Below are 26,488 nucleotides of genomic sequence, written 5' to 3'. Positions count from 1 at the left end.
TCTTCCTGGCCAGAAGATGCTCCTGTAAGCCTAAGTAAAAGCACGTAACCAGAAAGGTAACCCTCAGTAAATGTTATCTAGAAAGAGTTCTAGGGATAAGAGCGTATAGCCAATAGACCCTAGTAGCTGGTATGGGTCAGAGAGCCACAGGCAAGCCAATACAAAACCAGTGTATAAAACAGGTAATTAAATGTGGTATATATAAAATAAAGGTGAGATTAATGTTGTTCTTGTATGTAGAAGCCTTCAATTCAATATACATACTTCTGGTGATTTTGTCAATTGTCAGTAAGAAAAAAAATAAAAATAAATAAACAATACAGTGTTAGTCAGCACTCAAACTCATGCATAGACAATAGATGCATAATAAGATAAATAGTGATAGTAAAAGTAAAGGGATTTCTAAAAACAGTCTAGAGTGATCCTGCAAGGAAAATCCAGTTGTGAATTGAGAATTCATCATTATCCTGGTTATCCTATTCAAGAATTCATAGTCTCATATTATCCTGGTCGTGAATTCATGGTCATACACTATCTTGTTTGAGTATTCATAACGCTCTACAATCCTGTTCATGGAATCCTGTTCATGAATTCATGGGTGCTACAACCCTACTCGTGAGTTCACTAGTACTTCCAATCCTGTTAATTAATGTAATATAATTCTGTTGGTATATATACATATATATATATATATATATATATATATATATATATAGAAAGAAAATTTTGGAGCTTGCAAGGACATTTTATTATACACAAGGACTCTTTGCTATTGTGTGTTCTCTACAGCCTGAAGGACATTATAATTATTAGTGTTGCTCGCCAATATTTGCAATGCGAATTTTATTCGCGAATATTCGCGAATATAGCACTATATATTCGTAATTACGAATATTCGTTTTTTTTTATTTTTTTTATTTTTTTATTTTTTCACAGTACACATCACAGTGATCATCCCTCTCTGCTTCCAGCTTGTGTGGTGTAAAGAAGGCTCTAATACTACTGTGTGAGACTGGTGTGCGAATTTTCCCTTATGCTAATTTTGTATATGCTAATTTCCGCATATGTTAATTTTCGCATTCGCGAATTTTCACTTACGCGAAAATAAAACGAGAATATTACGAATATGCGAATGTTCGCGAATATATGACGAATATTCGAATATGGCCTATGCCGCTCAACACTAATAATTAAACCCAGGACTGTTCATGGACTCTCAGCATTTCGTCCCTCTGTCCTTGGGGACCACTGTCGAGGCCGACTCATCTTTAGTATGGGGGATTGTGGTGTCCCGGTACTGGACTTGGTCCCGTACCTTTGTTGTAAGTCCCCACAGTCAGAGTTCCTCCATGCTGGTAGAGCTTTCCTGATGGGTTAACCCCTAGTCGCCTCATAGTGCTATTTAAAAGTGTATATATTTAATATATTTTATTATAATATAATTTATGTACAGGACCTTTGGTCACGTGATTTATGGAGAGTTGTGTTATGCTAAGGTTCAAGGACCTTTAGGTCATGTGATTAGGTCATGTGATGTAACCATAATGCCTTGGTTTAGGACTGACAGGTCTGGGAACCAATAAGCCTTGATCCTGCCCCTTCAGTATTGTATATAAGGACGCTGTATCCAATAACCTCTCTATTGTATCCTGGATATGAAAGAAAGCAGATCTGTAATCACAGCTACAAGACAAGCTAGGCCTGAAGCCTTCCACTTCAGTGCATTCTAAACCATGAGTTAATCCGACTCAAATCTCACCAATCCTACGTGACTACTGAACCTAAACATACCCCAAAATTCAGTGGAACAGCGTACAGCAAAAATCAAAGCTTACTTTACCTCAAAGTCCCAGCCAACCTGTGAGGAGCCTAAGTCCCGGTCCTCTTGCAAAAGACTGTTTGTTATCATCATCTGCATAAAATCTGCAGTAAAGTTATTTCCAGTTTATTACTACTTCTGCTGTGGACAATCCTTTATTCCTCCCTATCGTTCTTGGGACGGGTGGCAGTAGGACATATACATTGAGGAAGCCCGCACCCTGGCATCACGACAATAAAGGGTTAATGCTACACCCTGCAACACTACTTTGCAACACCCCGGTTCACCCTACATCCCCCAAGCTCACCACATGTTATTAGGACATCATTGACCTTTATCAATTGTTTAACTATTGGTCATATGTACAGACTGGGGTGCCTCAGGTATTACATCTTATAATATTTTTGGGATGGGTGTTTTTCTCCAGGGCAGGGGGTTCATGGCCTCTCCTCTGAATTGTGCTTTGGCTCTAAAGGGTCAGTTTTAATTGTTTTTATGTTTGCTTTTTTTCATATATCTGTTATGTAATTGTGCAATAAAGATTACTTGTATATTTATATTATATATTTTTGGTGTGCTACTGTATTTCAGTGGAGCTTTCTTTCCATTGGATAAAAGGATTTAAAAAAAAACTCCAAACTGAAAAATGCAATTTTGCGGATTTGCTGCTGCAGATTTTGCTTTCCATTGACTTCAATGGGCAAGCAATATCTGCTGAAGCAAGTCTGCAGCAGAAAATATGCATGTGTGAACTGACCCTTTGGCTGGATTTCCAGTTTGTTTGAAGACTACCACTGCAGATTTTTTGGCCAAAGCCAGGTGGATCCAGTAACCACTAAAATCCCAGCCTAAAGGTAGGTCCACTTTACATTTTGCCTGTGTGTTAAGTGTATACATTGGCAACCTATTAAAAATGGATGCCGACAAATACTGTGCTGTACGGAAAGCTGTGTCAAATAAAAACAAAAACCCTTGAATGGTCCCTGGACATATTCAATGCAAAATAAAAAAGACCTTTGAATGCAACTCCCCTGTGGGTAAGCCCTGACCAATAAAAAAACAAACTGGATTTTATTATTACCATTAAAACAATTACTTATAACAACTTATAATTATCAATGTCAATATTGATTAAAAACACGATCGCTAGGCTGAATGAGGTGATAGTGATTAGTGTTGAGCGGCATAGGCCATATTCGAATTCGCGAATATTCGCGAATATATGGACGAATATTCGTCATATATTCGCGAATATTCGCATATTCTCGTTTTATTTTCGCATATGCGAACATTCGTGCATGCGAAAATTAGCATACACAAAATGAGCATACGCGGAAATTCGCATATGCGAAAATTAGCATATGCGAATTTTCGCACGCCAGTCTCACACAGTAGTATTACAGCCTTCTTTACACCACACAAGCTGGAAGCAGAGAGGGGTGATCACTGTGATGTGTACTGTGAAGAAAAAAAAACAAAAAACGAATATTCGTAATTACGAATATATAGCGCTATATTCGCGAATTCGCGAATTCGCGAATATGCGATATTCGCGAATAATATTCGAATTGCGAATATTCACGAGCAACACTAATAGTGATGTTAAAGTGCACCTGTCATTGGCAAAAACTTTATATATAATGTAGAAAATAACATTACATATACACTTGTAATATACATTGGTTAAAAAAAATTGTATAGTTTTGTCCCTGTAGCTATTGCCTGTCTGTGTCTGTGAAGAGTCCAAATACAGGATGTGAGGCTGGACAAGCAGGGCTCTGTGCACTGAGGACAAGCAGGGCTCTGTACAGTGAGGATAAGCAGGGCTCTGTACACTGAGGACAAGCAGGGCTCTGGGCACTGAGGACAAGCAGGGCTCTGTACACTGAGGACAAGCAGGGCCCTGTACACTGAGGACATGCAGGGCTCTGTACAGTGAGAACAAGCAGGGATCTGTACACTGAGGACTAGCAGGGCTCTGTACACTGATGACAAGCAGGGCTCTGTGCAGTGAGGACAAGCAGGGCTCTGTGCACTGAGGACAAACAGGGCTCTGTATACCGAGAGCAAGTAGGGTACTGTACACTGATGACAAGCAGGGCTCTGTGCAGTGAGGACAAGCAGGGTTCTGTACACTGAGGACAAGCAGGGCTCTGTACAGTGAGGACAAGCAGGGATCTGTACACTGAGGACAAGCAGGGCCCTGTACACTGAGGACATGCAGGGCTCTGTACAGTGAGAACAAGCAGGGATCTGTACACTGAGGACAAGCAGGGCTCTGTACACTGAGCACAAGCAGGGCCCTGTACACTGAGGACATGCAGGGCTCTGTACAGTGAGAACAAGCAGGGATCTGTACACTGAGGACAAGCAGGGCTCTGTACACTGATGACAAGCAGGGCTCTGTGCAGTGAGGACAAGCAGGGCTCTGTGCACTGAGGACAAGCAGGGCTCTGTATACCGAGAGCAAGTAGGGTACTGTACACTGATGACAAGCAGGGCTCTGTGCAGTGAGGACAAGCAGGGTTCTGTACACTGAGGACAAGCAGGGCTCTGTACAGTGAGGACAAGCAGGGATCTATACACTGAGGACAAGCAGGGATCTGTACACTGAGGACAAGCAGGGATCTGTACACTGAGGACAAAGAGGGCTCTGTGCACTGAGAACAAAGCAGGGCTCTGTACACTGAGGACAAGCAGGGCTCTGTGCACTGAGGACAAGCAGGGCTCTGTACACTGAGGACAAGCAGGGCACCGTACACTGAGGACAAGCAGGGCTCTGTACACTGAGGATAAGTTACACTGATAAAAATCAGTGTAACGCCCCTGTCCCTCCCCGTAGACCCGCTGACCGGGAGCGCTGCTCTAGTGTCCCCGGTGGGGATGCGATCCGCCTGGTGGGACATGCCCGCCCGCGGGTCGCATCCCGATTTTCTCACCTGCCCCGTCCTCCTTCAGGTCCGTCCCGGCGCGCGCGGCCCCGCTGTCTAGGGTGCGCGCGTGCCGACTCTCTGAAATTTAAAGGGCCAGTGCACCACTAATTGGTGCCTGGCCCAATCAGTGTAATTACTCCCAAAACTCATATAAACCCACTTCCCCTTCCTGTCCTCGTTGGAGCTTGTTGCCTTTGTGCCAGTGAAAGCGTTTTTGTGAGCCCTTTTTGTGAGCCCAGATCCTTGCTGTTGCCCCTGACTACGAACCATTGCCGCCTGCCCTGACCTTCTGCTACGTCTGACCTTGCCTTAGCCTTGTCCTTGTGTCCCGCACCAGTCTCAGCCACCAGAGGGGTTGAGTCGCTACCGGGTGGAACAACCTGTGGGTTACCTGCCACAGCAAGTCCATCTCGCTTTGCGGCGGGCTCTGGTGAAAACCAGTAACCTCTTAGATTCCATTCCCCTGGTACGGCCCACGCCATCGCCTCTCTGGCACAGAGGATCCACTACCAGTGTCCTCCCCGTATACCTGTCCGAATCCTGACAAGCAGGGCTCTGTGCACTGAGGACAAGCAGGGCTCTGTGCAGTGAGGCTCTGTTACATGCGCCCGGCTCACACAGCAGGCTGATTGACAAGCCAGAAGCCTGCCCTGCTTGTCCTACCATCACTTCCTGTATTTGGACTCCTCACAGAGACACACAGGCAATAGCTGAAGGGACAGCATTTTTTCACCCAATAATATACATATTTTGTAACCAATGTTTATTAGAAATATACATATAATGGTTCCGGGCCGTATGGGGCCCCTGGCTCTCTTTCCTATCATCGCCGGAGTTTGATTCCCTGCACTTGGGGCACTAGCGTGGCCAACCTGACACCACAATGACCTGCTCTCCTCATGACTGTTGCTGCAAACGGTCTGGGGGAGGGCCGAGCCGTTCCGGTCCGGGAGGTAGGTGTCTCCAGATGTGACCTGCTTCTTCTTACTTCTTCCCTTTCCCCTCCCTTTCTCTCCCTGTCTATTACTTCTCCTCCTTCTTTCTCTTCCCCTTTTATTGTGCTTCACACACTTCTCTCCTTCTTGGAACCTGAGATTAGAATATACCACTCTGTAGCCTAAACAATACGGATTGGTTCCCACATGGCCCCTTGATAATATATACCATGCGCAGTGTTTTCCCTGCTTCAATGTGGCGAGGTGGCTTTTTCTCCATAATTCCTGCTTTTGACCTTACCTAGTGTTAGTGTTTATGACTGTCTCTCGCTCTGCAAGGGTATACAGACTGATCTGGAGAGACTGTTCTTCATGGCTTTTCTGTTGTATGATACCTGTTACTATGTGTTATAATCTTGACTTACTGATTGTTCTTTTTGTTAAAAACAATAAAACTTTACTTTGAAAAAAAAAAGAAATATACTTATAATGGTATTATCTACATTATATAAAAATTTTTTGCTAACGATAGATACACTTTAAATTCAGCTCCAGTTTTGGGTAATTTAATTGCATTTAGTATGTTGTGCTTGTAATGACCTCTATTTGCTATGTTGTTTAGTTGTGACAGCTAATGAATGCACTAAACTGAGATTCCGTAATCCCTACCAAGCTTCCACTAGTTCAAAATCATTGTCTAGCCTCCTCGACGTTTTGCCAATATATTGGCTTTGTCAAGAGCTTGTGGCTTAAAGAAACCCTTGACAAAGCCAATATGTAGGTGAAACATCAGGGAGGCTAATGTGTCATGTAGCATGTCTCACTTAAGATAGTGAAGCATGTATCTTTTCGAGTGGGTGCACGAGTGGGTGCGGATTCAAGAGATCTCTGACTTCTCTAAGGCTCTGCTGTAATAAAGTAAATCTTCCTTGAGGAGAAAACATGGGGGAAACCCTGTATAGAAGAAGAGTGTTTCAGTTGCCCATAGCAACCAGATGCTTCTTTCATTTTTGGCTGCTATGGACAACTACACCATTCTTCCTCTACACAGGTCTTGATAAATCTCCCCCACAGTCTTTCAGGGTGGTCCTCTCAGAAAAAAGAAAAGAAATGCTGCTTAAATTGTTTAATAGTCAACAATCATTTCCATTACACCCATATAAACACACTTAATTATGTCCCCAAAATTACTTCCCTCTCATTCCTTGTCTCCAGCATCGCTCCCCATCTGATTAATAGTACCCCGGCAAGGCTACCAATCTCATGTCTATTCCACAGCCTAGCTCATAATGCCAGTCCTTGTGTCCCCATCTCATTCATGGGCCCCAGCATGGCTACTCTCCTGTTTGCATTATGACATGGGTTTCATCCACTCTCCTATCCAGTAATGCTCGCTGGTGCTGGATATGCTCCTCCTCCTGCTTTATAGGCTCCAATGATGCAGCACAAGGTTGGCAGCATCTTCCTTGATGTCCCTTGTCCCTCTTTCATGTTCCAGTTTGGTCATGTAGTGCAGGTAGGATGTGCACCCAGATGACATATAAGTCCAATGTGTGATCTTTTCTATGGGATTCCAACTAAAAAAATTGGTTACAAAAGAAAAGAGAGTATTCAGATAAGGGTGTGGTCTGCTTTTGGAGGGGCAGCTACCATAGATTCCCTTACGTCCTACCAGCAGCCCAGATGGAGTATTCTGCCCGCGTGGACTAGTGGGACAGCAACATTTTGTAATGAGCCCAAGTAGTAATTAAGAAACCTCTAAAAAGAGGGAGATCACGCCCAGCAAACTGTGTTTTTTTTTTTTGTCCTCCCGGACACGGAAACTGGCGGTCATCTCCCTCTCGAGATCCAGGAGAGGATTATCTATCCTCTCTTCTGTTTCTTTTTAAAAAGGTTATAAGGCATTTAATCCTACCATCAGCAGGTAGACTAAAGAGGTAATTAGAAAAGTCTTTGTCGCGCAGTCATTGGAACCTTCAGATTTTGTTAGAACCCACTTTACCTTTGCTGTTGCTATCTTTTTTGCTCAAATAAGATTGCTTCCACCTAACCTATTCTTCATTGCAGCCTCCTGGAGTTTTGAGCCCACCTTCATCTCCCTCTATAGGGTAGATGCCAGTGTGTCTGAATATTCAGCTTTTGGGCAAACTGTGCAGGAAAACCCTCCCATGGGATCCTCTTCTTGCTAGATGCCCATCTGTGCTGCTGCTAGGACATAAGGGAATAGTTAATTTCTAACAATAATTTGTTTTCCCTTAGTCCTAACAGCAGGGCGCAAATTTTGTGCCCTTTTTATGGCTTAGTTTTTCTTATTACAACACAGAGTGCTGGGGGTGATCTTCCTCTTTATATAGGAGGTTCAGGAAGATGGAAATGTGGTGGCTGGGTGGTGCAGGTAATAGTGTAGGGTATGTTGGTATTAACCCTATGTTGTTGTGATGCCAGGATGCGGTTTCCTTATTGTAATGGTCCTACCGTCCCACAAATGGTAGGGAAGAATAAAGGAATGTCCACAGCAGATATTGTTGAAAACCAGAATAAACTTTACTTCATATTTTATGCAACTGCAAGTAACAAAACAATATTTGTATAGAGTACCGTAGTTCAGGTTCCTCACAGGTTTGCTGGGACTTCTAAGTACAATGAACTACCATCCTACATTTTCTCTCCGATCTGCTAATGATCTCACACTAACATCTTCTATAATCCGAACTTCTCACTCCCGTCTCCAAGACTTCACTCGTGCTGCCCCGGTTCTCTGGAATGCTATCCCTCCTCAGACTCAACAACAACATCCATAGTTTCAAGCGTGGCCTAAAAACACATCTCTTCAGACAGGCCTATAACATTCTCTAATTGGCCTCAACATATCCCCACACCTCTTGTTTGAATAGTTATTGTGTAATATTATGTCTGATACTTGTCTTTGTTTGTACCCCATAATTGTAAGCGCTGCGGAATCTGTAGGTGCCATATAAATAAATTAAATAAATAAATAAAATAAAAACTTTGATTTGCTAGCCACTGTGCTACTGGTTTGAAGACAATTGAGTTGCAGTAGTCACACAGGATTTTAGTAGTTTTGAGCTGAATGACTCACTGTTTAGTGGCTGCGGAAGATTAGGCTTCAGGCCTAGCTTATATTGATGATTTGTGTTGAGATGTGCTTTCTTTAAGTGCCAGGAACAAGAGAGAGAATTTAGTGGCAGCAGCCCCTTATATATTAAGGGGGTGGGACAAAGCTCATTGGATAGCCAAACCTGTCAGTCCTGACCTCTGGAACTCTGGGTATATCACATGACCCAAAAGGACTTAAACCATAGCATAACATAAATTAAAGGCACGTGACCTCTAAGGTCCTATACAGAGGTATCCTAGATTAATTACATATAATACAGTGAGGTTCAAAAGTTTGGGCACCCCAGGTAAACATTTGTATTAATGTGCATAAAGAAGCCAAGGAAAGATGGAAAAATCTCCAAAAGGCATCAAATTACAGATTAGACAGATATTCTTATAATATGTCAACAAAAGTTAGATTTTATTTCCATCATTTACACTTTCAAAATAACCGAAAACAAAAAAATGGCATCTGCAAATGTTTGGGCACCCTGCAGAATTTATAGCATGCACTGCCCCCTTTGCAAAGCTGAGACTTGCCAGTGTCATGGATTGTTCTCAATCATCATCGGGGAAGACCCGGTGATGTCAATCTCAAAGGTTTTAAATGCCCAGACTCATCTGACCTTGCCCCAACAATCAGCACCATGGGTTCTTCTAAGCAGTTGTCTAGAAATCTGAAACTGAAAATAGTTGACGCTCACAAAGCTGGAGAAGGCTATAAGAAGATAGCAAAACTTTTCAGATGTCAATATCCTCTGTTCGGAATGTAATTAAGAAATGCCATGCAAGCCGAGCAGACGTGTTCCTGCTGAGCCCCGCCGCCGCCCACTGTCCAGGGCTCACCAGCCTGCTTCTATGCAGAGGAGATGCTCCCGGGGCGCAGCTAGGAGGACCCTAACCTCCCTGGCACCCCCCACACCAATTTCTAACTTTTTTACCCCGCTGGTGGCTGTACCGGAGGCCTCTGTAATGGACCCCCCGGGCCGCAACCATCTCCCGCTCTGGCTTCCCCACCACGCAAAACTCCACCCCCGACTGCGGGGCACGCGAGCAACGTGGAACGGTTGCAGGGCCGGAGTGCTGGGGGACACCCTGCTGCTGCCGATAGCCCCGAAAGACGTGGGGACCCTCGGCTGGGTGCCGCTCCTCAGCCGCCGCCACTATTGATTGACCTGCCGCTGACTGACCTGTGCCAGAGTCTCGGGCCTTCCTCACCTCCGCTGGCGGCCTCCACGCTGCTGCGTCACTCTGCAGGTACGGACTCCGGAGGCCTGCATACCCCGCTCAGGCCTCGGCTCTGGGGAGAGACTGCCCCCTCCCCCAGCCCCCTCTTGGACTCTGCCTGGGGGCCGAACCGCTCCCCTCACCCACTGGGGGTAGTGAGCTGTGCTCCGGTGCCTTCTTGGCAGGAGGTCCTGGTGGTCTGACGTCAGTTATGGCTGAAGCCCCTGCGGACCTGTGGAGCAACATGGGCCTCCATCCAGCCCCACCTGGGCCTCCTCTGTGGGTAGCCCCTGGCAGGCCCCACCTGACCCTCCATCTTCCCCGGGGGTTCCAGCACCTGCCCCCCCCCCCCCGCTGCCTCCTGGCCTGCCTGCTGCTGCTGCCCACCATGGTGGCCACACTGCCAACATCCAGCTACCCAGCCAATCTGCAGCTTTTATCCTCCAGGCTCACCCTGAACTCCAGGCCTTGCTCTCCTTTGTACCTACAAAACAGGACATGGCAGCGATTACTGATACCCTAAAATCAACATGGAGGCAGGATCTACAGTCTGTTCAAACAGAAATGGACTCTCTGACCTCCAAGGTGGAGTCACTGGACTCTTTCCATTCTGAAGTGCAGCACTCCTTGAGTGAATTACGTACCACAGTGTCTCAACAGGCCACCCACCAGAGACTCTTACATTCTAACCTGGATGACCAGGAAAATCACAACCGTCGCAACAATATTAGGTTATGCGGCCTCCCTGAGGCGACACGGGCGGATGACCTCTTGCCTACAGTGACTGACATCTGTAATTCCCTGTTGGACCGGCCGGCTCAAACTCCTCTTGCTATTAATAGAGTCCACAGAGACCTGCGACCCCCTAGTACCGACCCTAATAATCCCAGAGATGTTATATGTCGTGTCCATTATTACTCGGAAAAGGAGGAGATCATGAGACGGGCCAGGCAGCTCAAGAAGATTGACTTTGATGGTGCCAAGTTAATACTGTTCCCCGACCTGTCCCGACACACCCTACGCCTCCGGGCTGCCCTGAAGCCACTGCTTGCGGAACTGCAGTCACGTCACATTCTCTACAGATGGGGGTTTCCGTTTGCTCTATTTGCTCACCACCAAGGGAAATATGCCACATTACGCACCCCAGAGGATTTACCTGACTTTCTGTCCGTGTTTGACCTCCCTACTGTTCGCCTGCTGGACTGGGAAAGACTCCTGGACAACCCCTTTGCTCCTGCTCCTCTGCCCCAGCCCCGACCACAGGGGTCTCAGCCGGATAGACCCTCGCCACATCCGCAGCGCTCCCGTCGCCGGCCCCGGAGTCTCTCCGGGTCAATGGATGGTCCGGGCGGTCCGGGAGAGCGCTGACACTCCTCTGCTGCTATTCCTCCCTGATTGACAGTATTGTGGTGAACTGTTATGAATGCTTTGCATAATGTTGTTCCCTCATGGTGTCTATTTTCTCCTTTTTCATTGTCTCACTGGCTGTCTTAAGTTTTCTCTCTCCTCTCTGGCCTGTATACTCACCCCCCCGAGGGGCGTCTCTCTCTAACTCCTCTGGTCTATCTCCTCCCTGGATGGCGGCTTGGCTTCGGTTGCTCGATTTATGTCATCCCCCTTCTCTTTCATTTTCTTTGTCTGCTACTTCTGCACCCCCTGACTGACCTATCCCCAATAGGTAGCGACAGGATTATACCCCTGTCTGGTTATAGCTTGTGCTGCTGTTAGTGTATTTTTGCAGGCGTCCTATCCGTCCTGCTGAGTTTTCCCCAGTTTAGTTTGTTGTCGTTTTTTCCCCGAACTTGTCTCGTGTCCCTTCCTCTCGTTCTCTCCCCGTTCTATACCCCTATTCCCCCTCTCTCTCCCTAGTTTCCTTGCCCCCCCTCCCTTCTGCAGTAGTCTTTCCCTCCTTCCCCATCTTCCTTTGTTCCTCTTTTTTCTCCTCTTTCTCGCTCTTTTTCTTTCTCGCTCTTTTTAATGTCCCTGAGAAAAGAGCCAAGATCCTTTACTCCATGCATAAACAGCACGCCTCCATCCTTTGCTTACAGGAGACCCATCTCTTGCACGACCACGCCGCCGTGGTCTGCAACAGATACTTCCCTGTTTGTTTTCATAGCTGCGACCCCTTCCAAAAGGTCAAGGGTGTCTCTATTTTGTTTCACAAGTCCCTACCAGTTGTCACGATTCGGCTGGCTGGAGGTGGATCCTCTGTGCCAGAGAGGGATTGGCGTGGACCGTGTCGGTGGACCGGTTCTAAGTTGCTACTGGTTTTCACCAGAGCCCGCCGCAAAGCGGGATGGTCTTGCAGCGGCGGTAGCAACCAGGTCGTATCCACCGGCAACGGCTCAACCTCTCTGACTGCTGAGATAAGCGCGGTACAAGGGAGTAGACAAGAGCAGGGTCGGACGTAGCAGAAGGTCAGGGCAGGCAGCAAGGATCGTAGTCAGGGGCAACGGCAGGAGGTCTGGAACACAGGCTAGGAACACACAAGGAAATGCTTTCACTGGCACAATGGCAACAAGATCCGGCAAGGAAGTGCAGGGGAAGGGAGGTATAAATAGGGAAGTGCACAGGTGAAGGTACTGATTAAAACCCATGTGCCAATCAGTGGCGCACTGGCCCTTTAAAGCGCAAAGACCCGGCGCGCACGCGCCCTAGGGAGCGGGGCCGCGCGCGCCGGGACAGCACAGACAGGGAACGAGTCTGGTAAGCGGGTCGGGATGCGCATCGCGAGCGGGCGTGTCCCGCATCGCGAATCGCATCCCGGCTGGAGGCATTATCGCAGGTCTGACTGGGGCGCTGCGAACAGGAGAACGCTGTGAGCGCTCCGGGGAGGAGCGGGGACCCGGAGCGCTCGGCGTAACACCAGTTCACATTAAACTCGACACTAAACTCGATGCTGAGGGGCGCTATGCCTTTGTTTCCTGCACACTCCAAGGTAGACCCTACACCATCGCTAATATCTATGTGCCTAACCATGGACAGTTGTCCTTTCTGCAGCGTACCTTTGATGACCTTACCTCCTTCACGCAGGGCACTCTTATTGTGTGCGGTGATTTTAATGTGTCTCTGCTTCCCTCCTTAGATTCCTCCTCTGGGACCTCCGCCCTCTCGTTCATGCAACTGAATAAGATCCGCAAGCTTCCACACCTGATGCAGCCGTCTGACCCCTGGAGGTTATACCATCCGGACATACGTGACTATACTTTTTTATTCTCATGCACGACAGGTCTACACCAGACTGGACTATATATTTGTTAGTCACTGTCTCCTCCCTCAGGTTCTTTCAACGACCATAGGCTCGATAGTGTTCTCTGACCATGCCCCAGTGTTCTGTGATTTGTCTCTCCCGGACTGTCCGCGGGGGGAGTTTGTGTGGAGACTCAACGAATCGCTCCTTTCGGATACTCTTTGCTTGGCGGATCTGAAATCAGCGATTACTAATTTCACGCAAGATCACGCCAACGATCCTACCTCCTCTCAACTTAAATGGGAGGCTTTAAAATGTGTGCGCCGCGGTGTTTTCATTAAGCACGGCTCTAGACTTAAGCGTGAATCTTCCTAGAAATTGAAGGAATTGCTGCTCCGCTTGCACGCATTGGAGTCTCGACACAAATCCTCCCTGTCGGAGGAGGTGCTTAAGGAATTGCTGGAAGTCCGTAGAGACATTCAGGTTCGCATAGATAAGAAGTATAACCGATACAGACAGATTTGCTCTAGTGTGACATACGAATGGGGTAACAAATCGGGGCAACTGTTAGCACGTGCACTGCGGGACAGGAGGGCGGCCATGCATATGCCATCTATTAAGTCGCCCTCGGGCTCCCTGGTCCACCTCACCTCTCAGATTCTGGATAGTTTTCGAGCTTATTATGAGGGCCTTTATAGTCTTGAGTCGGGCCTTGTAGGTCCCAACCCTATGCCCCTCGATCTCCAGGCCTACCTGTTGAGGACGAGGTTGCCTTCTCTTTCTCCCCAGTCCCTATTGGACTTGGAATGCCCCTTCACACAGGAAGAGGTCGCAGAGGCCATCAAGTCTATGCCCTCTGGGAAGGCACCTGGCCCTGATGGATACACTGTCAAGTTTTATAAGCTGCTTACTTCAGAACTGTCCCCGCCTTTGCTTTCATTTTCATATGTCCTAGCCATGGAACATCTTTTGCAAGCCATCAGACAGAGCGAGGGGGTTCGGGGGGTGCCGATCAAGGGTGAGGTTGTCAAGTGTGCTGCTTTCACTGATGACCTGTTATTGTACCTGTCAGACCCTGGTGGTAGCCTCCCTGCCCTCTTCACTCTCTTGGATGAATATAGTCCTCCTGCTCTCCAGTAAAATCTATGAATGGAAAAAAAAAAAAAAAAAAAGTATTTTTAATCCATGCCCTTTCTACTCCATCGTACTAGAGCAGATGCTACAGAAATAAGAGCCAGCTAAGTACTGCACTAATACAGCCTGCAGTCTCTGCCCCATATGTGTTTAAGATGGTGCTGAGACCTCAGGCTATACTAGTGTAGTATATAGAACACTGACCTCTTCGAGATCACTAGTAACACTGCTCCATCTTCACACACACCACATCTTCTGGCCCTTACATCCCCTCAGCAAGCAGCCCTGGACCAGGTGATGTCTCCCAACGTCAATCTACAGTTATATGACGCGGTGCTAATTTTCACTGCGAATATCGGCACCTTGCGATTTCGCTAATATTTAGAATATAGATATATATATACGTAATGACGAATATATATATATATATATATATATATTTTTTTATTTTTATTTTTATTTTTTTTACTTGTTGGTTTGCAACCAACTAGTTTGACCAGAACTGCATGTTTTGCAAAAGTTCAGCAAGTCATACTATCCAAATGTTTGCTCATCTCTAATAGGTGATATAAGATGGAGATCAAACACAGTCTTAATACTTATATGAAGCAACCACAGCAGCTCTAGCATCAATAAGCAGAAGATGGAGCTGAGCATTTAAGTGGGTGCACTGGTTCCAAATAAGCCATGGCCCCTTCTTTCCTTAAAGAAATAGGTGTTAAAACCCAAAAGTGTAAAAAAAAATTAAAAAAATTACATTTAGAAGGTTAAAGCGTACCTGTCATAGAGCCAAAGGAAAAAAAAGAGATACATGTTACTCAGTACCTAATCATGATCATGTACATATAATTTTGATGTGTCTAGGACCTATATATTCCTAACAAATGGTATTTATATGTTGCTCACTTGCTTTGTTTTCTTGCTTTATGAAGGGGGCATGTCCATCTCTCTCCCTCACTGTGGATGACTCATCTGGTCTGAGTCCGGGAGCAGTCTGGCAGACTGTAAATCACTTCACAGTAGTTTTTATGCATACATTTTCTATCTGTTCTTCGTAAAGTTGGATACCAATCAACATAGCTGTCACTATGGGTGTGATTCAGCTTTCACAGACTCCTGAATGTCTAATCAACTTTGTCATTCAGGAGTCAGAGAAAGCTTTGGCTGTTCAGTTGTAGTTTTGCAACAGCTGGAGCTGCAGTGTTTGTAAAGCACTGTGTTAGAGCAGTGTTGCCTTTAGCTGTTGCAAAACTACAACTCCCAGCATGCCCACACATCCTTTGTCTGCAGTTTTGCAAGAGCTGGAGGCAAACCGCTCTAAAATACAGTTTTACGAAGATTGTACCCCCAGCTGTTGCAAAACTACAACTCCCATCATGGGAGTTGTAGTTTAGGAACAGCTGAAGGCAGTAGTGTTGCAATGGTGATCTCCTATACAGAGTAGTCTGTCTGCTTAAAGATAGATGACTCCTAGTGGCGGCTATTTTCATTTTTTTATTTTAGTAAAATTGACTTTTTAATAAATGTATATTTAAAAAAAGTAATCTTAGTAGTAAAATGGACTTTAATAAATGTATATTTAAAAAAAAAAAAAAAAGTAATCTTCGTAGTATTACAAAACATAAAACGTTTTTCATTATGACAGTGCCTCTTTAAATAGAGCATAAAATAAAAACCCTAGGCTGCAGACCGGAAGCAGAACATATGTCACTCCAAAGTGGAATGCACATGTGACCAGATGATTCCACTTCCGCCTGAACCTGAGCAAAGCACAATTTACTTCAATTTTACTTTTGGATATAGCACTTTTTTTTTTTTGAGGCACTTTAGTGCCACTAAAAGGAGTAGTCTGGTGAAATATAACTTATCCCCTATCCAAATGTGATGACTAAGTACAGTATTGTATCCTGCCGTCCTGTGTGGCATATGTTGCCTTCAGTGTCCATCTTGGGCCCACACTACTCAAGACATTTTTTTGTTAATTTATTTTCCCTTAGTCTCCTCAGCAGTACAATGCGTTAATTTTTAACGTAATTTTTTTCCCTTAGTCCTAACAGCAGCACAAGTGGGGTGTTCTGCCCCTGTGAACCTGACAGGATGGTGGAATTTTTAATTCCGCCCAAGTAATTAACATTTTAATTAACACCCCCATAAAGGCCTCCTTCCTTTAGGCCACATTGCTTATAGAACAAGTAACAAACTAAACAACTAGGGAGGGAAATTTGTGTGCTGCTGTTCGGACTAAGGGAAAACAAATTTAAGTTAAAAATGAATGCTTCCCTTACGTCCTAACCAGCAACCCAAGTGGGGACTTAGCAAGCAACAACACAAATAGGGAGGGACTATGGCAGAGCGGCACTTAGGATAGACTGCCCAAAGGCCAACTCTTCCAAATGTTTGGCATTAACCCTGTAATGACTGATAAATGTGTTATGGGTGCCCCAAGAGGCAGCAGCACAGATTTGTTCCAAAGGAACAGAATTCCTCTCGGCAAAGGAAGTAGATACTGCCCGAGTAGAATGGGCAGTAACAAAAGCCTCCTGAATTGCCTCCTTAATCCATCTACTCAGAGAGGGTTTAGAAGCTTTATGACTTTTGTTCCTCCCTGAAAAAGAGAGGAGAAGGTGTTCTGATCTTCTAAATTCTCCAGTTCTTGCAATGTAGATTTTCAGGATTCTTGAAATGTCCAGAGTGTGATTCGCAGCTTCTTCATGAGAAGATGGGTTAGGACACAGAACTGGGAGAGATATGACCTGGTTGATGTTTGAGAAGGTTGGGACCTTAGGAACAAAAAGGTAGGCAGATATCTCAACAGGATTCTGTCCTGGAGAAAAAGTGTATAAGGCTCAAAAGCTGAAAGGGCCTGAAGCTCACCAATTCTTTTGGCTGAGGTTATGGCCAACAAAAAGGCTACTTTAAGGGTTAAATACCTAAAGTCAGCTTCTTCCAGAGGTTCAAAGGGGGGAGAGCATAACCCCTTGAGAACAGTGGATAAATCTCATCTGGGGATAGGTCTAAGAACCCTAGGTTTAAGTCTTTCAGCTCCCCTGGGGAATCTTTTGATTAGGGATTCTTGTGACAAAGATCTGCCTAAAGAGGCAGAGTGCGCTGAGACTTGAACCTTTAGAGTAGATGGGCTTAGACCCTTGTCAAGGTCATCCTGGAGAAAACGTAGTAATGCAGACAGAGGAGGATCTGAGGCTACTACCTCTTTCATAGTACACCACTGATGAAAGATCCGTTTTATCTGGGAATAAACTTTGTTGATTGTGCTCTGGAATGAGCAATGGTTCTCAAAACCTCTGCAGGAAGCCCACTATCTAGTAGGGTCCTGTCAATCTCCAGGCTGTCAGATTGAGTCTCCTCAGATCTAGGCAGGAGCCTTTGTTATGAGACACTAGGTTCTACATGGGGGGGGGAAGCCTCCAATAACACCCTTGACTAATTCTCATGAGTTGGGTGAACCAGGACCTCCTGGGCCAGAATGGTACGATGGCTATCACAGAGGCCTGGTCTTGCCTGACTTTCATCAATACCCTCGGTATCATGGAAAGTGAAGGGAATATGTAGGCCAGCCTGAACCTCCAAGGTATGGACAGGGCGTCTATCGCCACAGGATTGTCCTCTTTATAAAGAGAGCAAAACTTGCTCACTTTGGCGTTCAGACAAGTTGCCATGAGATCTCTCTCTGGCACTCCCCACCGCAGAGTTATCTTCTTGAAAACTTCTTCATTGAGGGACCATTCGCCCTGGACTGGAAGGCCGCGACTTAGACTATCTGCTACTGTGTTGAGATCCCCTTTGATGTGGATCGCTGAAAGAGGGGTCAAGTTGGTCTCTGCCCAAGAAAGAATTAGACCGGACTCCTTGAGGAGTGCTTGAGACTTCGTGCCTCCCTGTCTGTTGATGTAGGACAACACAGTGGTGTTGTCTGACTGAACTCTTATCGCTTTCCCTAGATTAAGGGGTGCGAAATGGAGGAGAGCTAGACAAATTGCTCTTAGTTCTCTCATGTTGGAGGAGAGAAGTCTCTCCTGAGAGGTCCTAGTACCATGAACAGGTTGCTCGTTCAGATGCGCTCCCCAACCCAGAAGGGAGGCGTCAGAAGTCCTTGATTCAACCTCGATGGATCATTTTGACCACGGTCAGATCCCTCCACCATTTGAGGGATGCTCGAACTTCGGGAGACAGGGTGCATCTTTTGTCCAACCCTTTGGTATTGCGATTCCAAACCAACAAGACTTGATCTTGAAGTGGTCGGAGATGTCAAAGGGCCTAGAGAACTGCCTCTGCAGATGCTGACATGTGGCCCAGTATCTTCATCAGAGTTCGGATGGAGACTTTACGAGGACTCCTCAGAAACTCTGCAGCTCTTACCACTCGACCATTTCTCTCTGGAGTCAGAGATAAAGTCATATGGGAAGAATTGATTATGAAGCCTAGGAACTTCCTGGTTGTGGAATGAATGATCTCGGACTTCTACTAGTTTATAATCCAGCCCAGACACTGAAGATGGGATTGTAAGACTTCTGGAGAAGCGGCATTTAGAAGCCAGTCGTCCAGTTAAGGAATAATCTCTAGACCTCTTAGTCCGAGAGCAGCAACAACTGGAGCCAAAACCTTTGTAAAAGTGCGGGGAGCAGAAGTAATGCTGAAAGGCAGGACAGCAAACTGGAGATGCCTTACCACCCCCTTTATGTTGACAGCAACCCTCAAGAATTTCCTGTGAGCAGGATAAATGGGAACATGAAGGTAGGCATCCTTCAGATCGATGGTGACTATAAGGTCTTGAGGGTCCAGTATGCTGGTGACTGACCGGATGGTTTCCATTCTGAACCGCCTTTTCTTTATGAAGAGGTTCATGAAACGGAGGTTGATAATCATGCGCCAGTCTCCTGACGGCTTTGCAACTAGGAAGATAGGGGAGTAGACCCCTAACCCTCTTTAGTGGAAGGGAACTTCCTCTAGAGCTTGTTTCTCTATATATTGGAGAACCGAGTCCTCCAGAAAAGCTTGCTTTGTTTGGGGTAATAATTTTGTTCACACAAATTTCCTTGGGGGGGGGGGATTGGGGGGAATAACATTTATTTTGTAGCATGACTTTACTACTTCTAAGACCCAAGGATCCTGGATTTCTTGCATCCAGGTGTCTAGAAACAAACTTAAGCGGCCTCCTAAAGGAGGAGATTTGGATAAACTTTCTGACTGAAGATCTTGAAGGGAAGGGAGAGGGGAAACGTGGATGGATATCTCGGGACTTCCGGTCTTTACCCTAACCGCGTCCTCCACCACGTTTTGAATTATATTGGCGCTTCTGAGTTTTGGAAGAGGCTTGGTTTCTACTTCCTCTACCCTTACCTCGGCCGCGAAAACTTTGGACAGGAAGGCATTTGCCCTTCTCATCAGCGAAGCCTTCCATGATCTCATCTAACAGACCCGAATAGTCAGCCGGGCTCAAATGAAAGACCGCAAAGATTAATTTTAGAAGCATTATCCACCATCCAGGGGCAGAGCCACAGGGGGCCTCTACTAGCTGAACAAGGCCCATGGACTTTGCGGCCAGCTTCAGATGTTGCTGGGACGCTTTGCAAATGAAATCTAAACTAAGAAGAAGGGTCTTAAATGACTCCAGAATTTCAATGTCGGACTGGATCTGGAGAATTTGGTCCTTGTCGAACTCAGAAACTTCTGATGGACGCGATAGCCACGTTAGCGGAGGCAGAAGCTGCTGAATAGCAGCGTCTCATTACAGAATCTACCTTCTTGTCAAGGGGATCTTGGAGATTGCTCCCGTCGTCGGCAGGAACCAGTGCTCGCTTTGACAGTTTGGTGACTGCCATATCCACCTTGGGAGGTGGGAGCCGGGAGTCCGATTCCTTTTCTGAAAGAGGGTACATAAGTTTAAATTTTCTAGAGAGAACCGGAGGTTTATCAAGATGTTTCCACTCAGTAACCATCAGTTTCTTAGCAGAAAAAAAACGACTTCAATTCACTGATGGAGTTCCCCATGAACTCCTTCATCCAAATAAGCAGATCTTGAACGGTGGGTTCCGCCAGATTAGGGGGTGGCCGACAGCCGGGACACCTGTTAAACTCATAAGAGTCTGGAAGCGGAGTACCACAATCCGCACAGGTGAGGTGTTTTCTCTTGGAAGTTGTTTTGAGGCTTCCATGGTGGGACTCACCACTAGGGGGAGTAGACATTCTGGAAAACAAAAATAGCATTTAGAAGCAAGCTACAAAGTAATGCAAAGCATAAGGATAGCGAAGCACTACCTAAGAGAATAAAGAGAGTGAAGAATACACAAACAAGTACTAGCAATCTGGAGCAGTGATTGCTAGCAAGTCACTCAAGCAGCAATGCAGCAAGAGACCTGCTGTATGGGGAAGCTGCTTTAATAGAGGAGCGGGCGGAAATCTAAATAACCCCCCCCCCCCAAAGGTTCTGACATCACAAGGTCATAGTGAGGGAAGTATCCCTTAGAAATATACATAAAATTAAAACAGCGCCCATTCCAGATCGAGGAAGGGGCTAAGAAAAGTACATCCTAACATAAACAACTATAAAATTCATGCAATCAGCGCTAGAGAGCGCAAATGCCGGACCGGAAATCGTCAAATGACGTACTTCCGGTCCGCGGCTCCGCCGCTACAGGTGGACATACAGACAGACAGTGTTGCTGCCTGGAGAAAGACCCAGGTATATAGTTAAACCGGAGGGGGAGGGAGACCGCCCGTAGAAAAAAAAAAAAAAAAAAAGGACACTGCCCAGAAGACAATGTCAGCGCTACAGGCGCTGCCCCCAACGTTAAGAACTTAGACACGGGCGGCTATGCCTCCTGTTTCTAAGTATAATAAGTCCTGGCGGTGTTAGACGCCGCACAGGAAAGGAATAAGCAGCAAGGCTGCAAACAATTAGAGAAAATTAAAAAAATACATCCCTTAAAAAGGGGGGGGGGGGAATCTCCAATAAGTTCCCTTGCTCATTAGAATGAGCTGGGAGAACCAGGCTCTCTTGGGCCAGAATGGAATGATTGCTATTACAGCGGCCTGGTCCGGTCTGATATTCATCAATACCCTGGGTATCATGGAAGTAGGCGTACGCTAGGTTGAAGTATCATGGCACTGTCATGGCATTCACTAGAAAGGGTTCGTCCGCCAGATAAAGGGAACAGAACTTGTCCAGTTTGCGATTGGCTCTCATGGCCATCAGATCTATCTCTGGAAGACCCCAGAGATCCACAAGTTGAAGAAAAATTTCCTGATTCAGAGGCCATTCTCCGTAAACTGTAATATCTCTGCTTAAGCAGTCTGTTATGGTATTCTGGGTACCCTTTATGTGGACAGCGGCTAAGCTGGGTATCCTGGGTTCTGCCCAACAAAAAATCCTTGCCACTTCCTGAAGAAGTGTAACTGATCTTGTTCCTCCCTGTTTGTTTAGGTAAGAAACTGCTACCATATTGTCCGATCTCACCTTGACAGCCTTCCCCATGAGCAGAGGGGTGAAATGGAGGAGCGCATAGAATATTGCTCTTAGTTCTTTGACATTGGAGGAAAGAAGTAGTTCTTCTTGACTCCATCTCCCAGAAACCTCTCTTCGTAGAAGTTGGGCTCCCCATCCTGATCCGGAGGCATCTGTCATCAAGACTAACCATCGTGGCTCTAGAAGAGACATCCCATCCTGTGGAACAGCCTACCACTTTAGGGATCTGCAGACTGAGGGAGAGTCTGTGAAGAGAAATATTTCTGTCCCAAACCTGAACCTCCGTTTGTAGTAGTCTCAGGTGCCAAAGGGCCCAAGGGACAGCTTCTGCTGAGGAGGAGTCCTAGGAACCTCATTAAAGTCCTCAGGGAAACCTTGCAATGAATCTGAAGATATTGATAGCTCTTGGATATCCTCTCCTTCCTTCCTATGAAAGTAGGTCTTTGAGGTCTAGAGATGCCATATAGTCATCTTTCAGAAGAATGGATTTTACAGACTGTCTCCATTCTGAATCTTTTCTTTAATATGAACCTGTTTAGAAAACAGTTCTATAATGAGTCTCCACTTTCCTCCTGGCTTGGGGACAAGAAATACAGGAGAATACACTGCTAGGCCCTTCTCTGCAAATGGGACGGGTTCTACTGCAGCAGAAGCAATGAGATCCAGAATGGATTGTTCTAAAAAGTCCTGTTTCAGGGACTTAAGAATTGAGGACACCAGAACTCTGTCTTGAGGACGGGATATGAGAGGGAGAGTGTACCCTCTTATAATATTAAGAACCCAATTGTCCTTTATAAAGTGCTGCCAAGCAGGGAGAAAAGTTTGAAGACAGCCGCCAACAGGCATGCTTCCCGAGTCAGAACTCAGGTTTCTTGGTTCCTCTTGCTCTGGAGGAACCTGTTCTCTGCCACATCCAGAGTTTCTGTTCTGTCTAGATCTTTGAGGGGATCTCTCGTCTAGGCTGATTATAGTGTCCTCGAAAGGACCTATCAGATAAGGGAAGTTTTTCCCCCTTATCAGAAAGTTCTTCCATGATTACACCCATTCCGAACTGAAAAGCTTCCCAGGTACATACTCAAGATTACAGAGTATATTTGGATGAGTTGTCTCCAGATCAAGGCCTAATCCAGAGAGCCCATCTGGCAGCTGAGGAAAGGTGCAAAAAAAAAAAAAAAAAATTTAAATCTGTTGACAACTAGATCTTTTAAATACATCAGTTTGGGTATGGATCATCTTTATGAGCCTAAGGATCTCCTCTCTGCTGATGCCAGAATCTATATCTTTGACTCTTCCTATCAAAGACTTCATGGCCTTGATAACCTCAAACACAGCGCAACCCATGGTAGCTTCGCTAGCAGCGGTAGAATATGACCGCTTTAAGGCGACCTTAATATGGCGATCCATGGGGTCCTTTAAACGTGAGTCATCATCTGATGGTACAATGGTTCATTTGGATAACTTTTCAATGGCAAAATCAACCTTGGAGGAGGAGAGATCCAACTCTTGGCCTTAGACTGGTCCAAAAGAAAATCTTGAAACGTCTGCTCAAAACTGGAGCCTTCCCGGGATGTAACCATTCGGATTTTATTAAATCCATTAACATGTTGTCCTCAGAAAAGACCCTAGACCCTTTTGAAGTGGAAGGAGTTTCCCCGACTCAGGCAAACTCAGTTCACACAGTCCTAAAAAATTTAGGGAATTTCTCAGCAGGGAAATATTCCTTTTCTTCAGAAATGGATGATTTAGTCTCATCCACCACCCGGAATTCATCCGAATGAACTATAAATCGGACTTTCACCCCTTTTAGACTTCTTGCTAGGTGGAGGGGCTACTGCTGAAGAATCTGAATTCTAATAGAACCAAACACAAATTCCTTTACCCTTATGAACATGTCCTACATGGATGGTTCCTGATTTGCCAACCCTTAAACTCCACCCACTTTTGGCAGAAAGGAAAAGAAAAAAAAAACCTGTCTATAAAGGCAGGAATAAGGTAAGACCTTTAACTACGTATATTTACGTCCTTGGCCGGCTCCCGCGATAACGCGGGGTCACGCGGTGACCCCGTGTCATATTGGGTCGGTCCCAGCCTGTATCTAAAGCCGGGGCTAATAGCACACAGCACTGTGATCGCTGCTGTGCGCTATTAACCCTTTAGATGTGTCGTTCAAATTTGAACGCATGGTCTAAAACGAAAGTGAAACCTTACCGGCTGCTCAGGGCCACCGCAGTGAAAATGTGGTGTCCCGATCAGGTGGGATGCAAGCGGAGGTCCTCTTACCTTCCTCCGGCATGTCCCTTTGGAGATTGCTCTAAACCCGAGATGCAGGCTTGAGCAATTGACCACTGATCAATGCAAAGCTATGGCTTTGCAGTGAACAGTGTACAAGATCAGTGTGTGCAGTGTTATAACCCTGCAAAGTAAAGTTTGCCATTTAACCCTTTCCCTAATAAAACTCCAAATCATCCCCTTTCCAAAACATGTAAAAAAAAAAAAAAAAAAAAACACACGTGGTATTGCCATGTGCGTAAAAGGTCCGAACTATAAAAATATATTTAATAGTCAATGCAAAAAAATTCCAAAATTAAATTTTTTTGTCACCATCTCATGGAAAAAGTGATCAAAAAAATATCAATACAAAAATGGTACCGCTAAAAACTTCAGATCATGGCCCAAAAAATAAGCACTCATACCGCCCCGTATGCGGTAAAAGTTATAGGTGGTCAGAAGATGACAATTTTAAATGTATAAGTTTTCCTGCATGTAGTTATGATTTTTTCCAGAAGACAATAAAACCTATATAAGTAGGGTATCATTTTATTCATATGGACCTACAGAATAAAGGTGTCCTTTTTTACTAAAAATGTAGAAATGGAAGACCCCAAAAGTTGCAAAATGGTGCTCTTCAGTTTCATTGCACAATGATTTGAGTAAAATGATTAATGTCACTGCAAAGCAGAATTGGTGGCACAAAAAAAATCATGGATTTTTAAGAGCAAAATTGGAAGGATAATGATTTTTAAGAGGTGAGGAGGAAAACGAAAGTGAAAAAACCTGTGGTCCTTAAGGGGTTAAAATCAGTAAGTTATGCATGATATTTATTAAACCCTATTCCAGAAGTAGTTGTGGCATGGCTGCCAGGGAACTTCTGGTGATGTCACCGTAAGTGATGTGCACTCCGGAACAAGTGTAGGGAATACAGCAAGAACATGGCGCTGCAGACAGTTGCACAGAATAGGTAGCAAACAAGAAAACAAACATTAGTTCTGGAATAGAATGTCCATAGCTTACGAGGACAGAACTGTACTCTGTGTGGAGTGTGTTTATAGGCAATAGGGGAGATGCCTATGTACTTTTATAAGTAAGTCAGTCCTATTTAGCTCACAGGGGCTTTTATCATCTAGCCTGCCCCAGTAAAGTCAGTTTTTCCCCATAACCTTACATTGGAGTACTTCTTGCCCTGTGCCTGGCCCAGGAGAAGCTGGCTCAACCTTGTGTGGTTTATAGTTTAACCACACCCTGGCATCACAAAAAGGTTAATTGCACATTATCCTCCCCTGACACCACATAAAAGGATAGGGGATAAGTTTTAGGTTGTGGGGCACTGAGTGCTGGGGCCCCCGTGATCTCCTGAACAGGCCCTGGCAGTTTGCTGGAAGCAGCTGTCTGACCCCCTGCAGGAAGCTGTGGCTGGCGCACCCCCTCAATGTGGGGTACATGAGGGGGCATGTTAAGAGCTCTGTGCGGGGGTTGGCACACACTTTTCCAGCATTCTGCCATGGCTCCATTCATGATATTGCAGGGGGTGTCACTCAGACACCCCCCCAAATCTATATAACTTTTCCCCTATACTTTGGTGAAAGATAACCATCCCCTATCCAGTCTACTTTAACCCTTTTTATGCAAAATCAGATACATGTACGTGATGATTAGGGAAGACTTCCTGCATCATGTAGGCCCGTTGAAGCACTCCAGCGCGAAATGGTACTATTGCCTGTCTGAATGCACCTGCTGAACCCGTCCGTCCTGTGTTTGTCCACGCTGCACATTTTTTGCTATGAATAAATCTATGGGATTCATCAGAACTTGGGTGAGTGCCCTCTTTTTTTCCACATCTTCTATGAAGTTTACTATATGAACTTTTACCTACAAGAGCGAGCACCACATGCTGATGGTGGTTTCGTTGGAAGGAGCGGTGTAGTACATGCTGCGCTGCAGAGTGGGACTAATTGCAGGAGGCTACAGCTGTTGCCCAAGGTATAATCTCTGCTTTCCTGCATCATGTACATTTACCTGATGGAAATAAACTGTCAGAGCCACCAGGTGCTGCGACAGTGAGCTCAGCTGTGATGCAGCGGTCCCTGGCTGACGACTGCTATTGGTCTGTCAGTACAGACGGACCAATAGTGAAGGAGACTTCAGCCAGATCCCTGCTGTGTGAAGTGATCGGTGGTGGGGGGCCACATCAGAGGCCACCTGCGGGCACTCTGGATCAGAGTTGTGCTCTGCAGCATCTATTAGGTTAACAGAGAGCGCTCCCTCTGTCACTGCTCTGCTTGCCATGGCAACTGGAGGACTGACACTGGCCGGCCTCTGTCATGGCAACATGAGTAAGCAGTCCCCAACTACATACATAGTCATCATTCA

The 26,488-nt window shown here is 45.7% G+C and overlaps 1 protein-coding gene and 1 long non-coding RNA gene across 4 annotated transcripts in view; one reads left to right on the top strand and one right to left on the bottom strand.

The window, feature by feature from the left end:
- Window positions 1-26,117, bottom strand: part of LOC130267323 (zona pellucida sperm-binding protein 4-like) — a 49,463-nt gene extending 23,346 nt beyond the window's left edge. For both annotated transcript variants that reach the window (XM_056516892.1, XM_056516893.1), the window contains exons 1-2: window positions 25,988-26,117; window positions 14,290-14,367 (exon numbers count right to left, since the gene is read on the bottom strand). The gene's annotated coding sequence lies outside the window, so the exon portion shown is untranslated. The remainder of the gene's footprint in view (window positions 1-14,289; window positions 14,368-25,987) is intronic.
- Window positions 1-26,488, top strand: part of LOC130267326 (uncharacterized) — a 46,907-nt gene that overhangs the window by 15,831 nt on the left and 4,588 nt on the right. For both annotated transcript variants that reach the window (XR_008843144.1, XR_008843143.1), the window contains exon 2: window positions 13,120-13,230. This is a non-coding gene — a long non-coding RNA (uncharacterized LOC130267326). The remainder of the gene's footprint in view (window positions 1-13,119; window positions 13,231-26,488) is intronic.

The sequence above is a fragment of the Hyla sarda genome, chromosome 4, assembly GCF_029499605.1.
Source record: "Hyla sarda isolate aHylSar1 chromosome 4, aHylSar1.hap1, whole genome shotgun sequence".
Lineage (NCBI taxonomy): Eukaryota > Metazoa > Chordata > Amphibia > Anura > Hylidae > Hyla > Hyla sarda.
The sequence above is the reverse complement of the archived record's forward strand: the minus strand, read 5'-3'. Positions and strand labels throughout refer to the sequence as shown.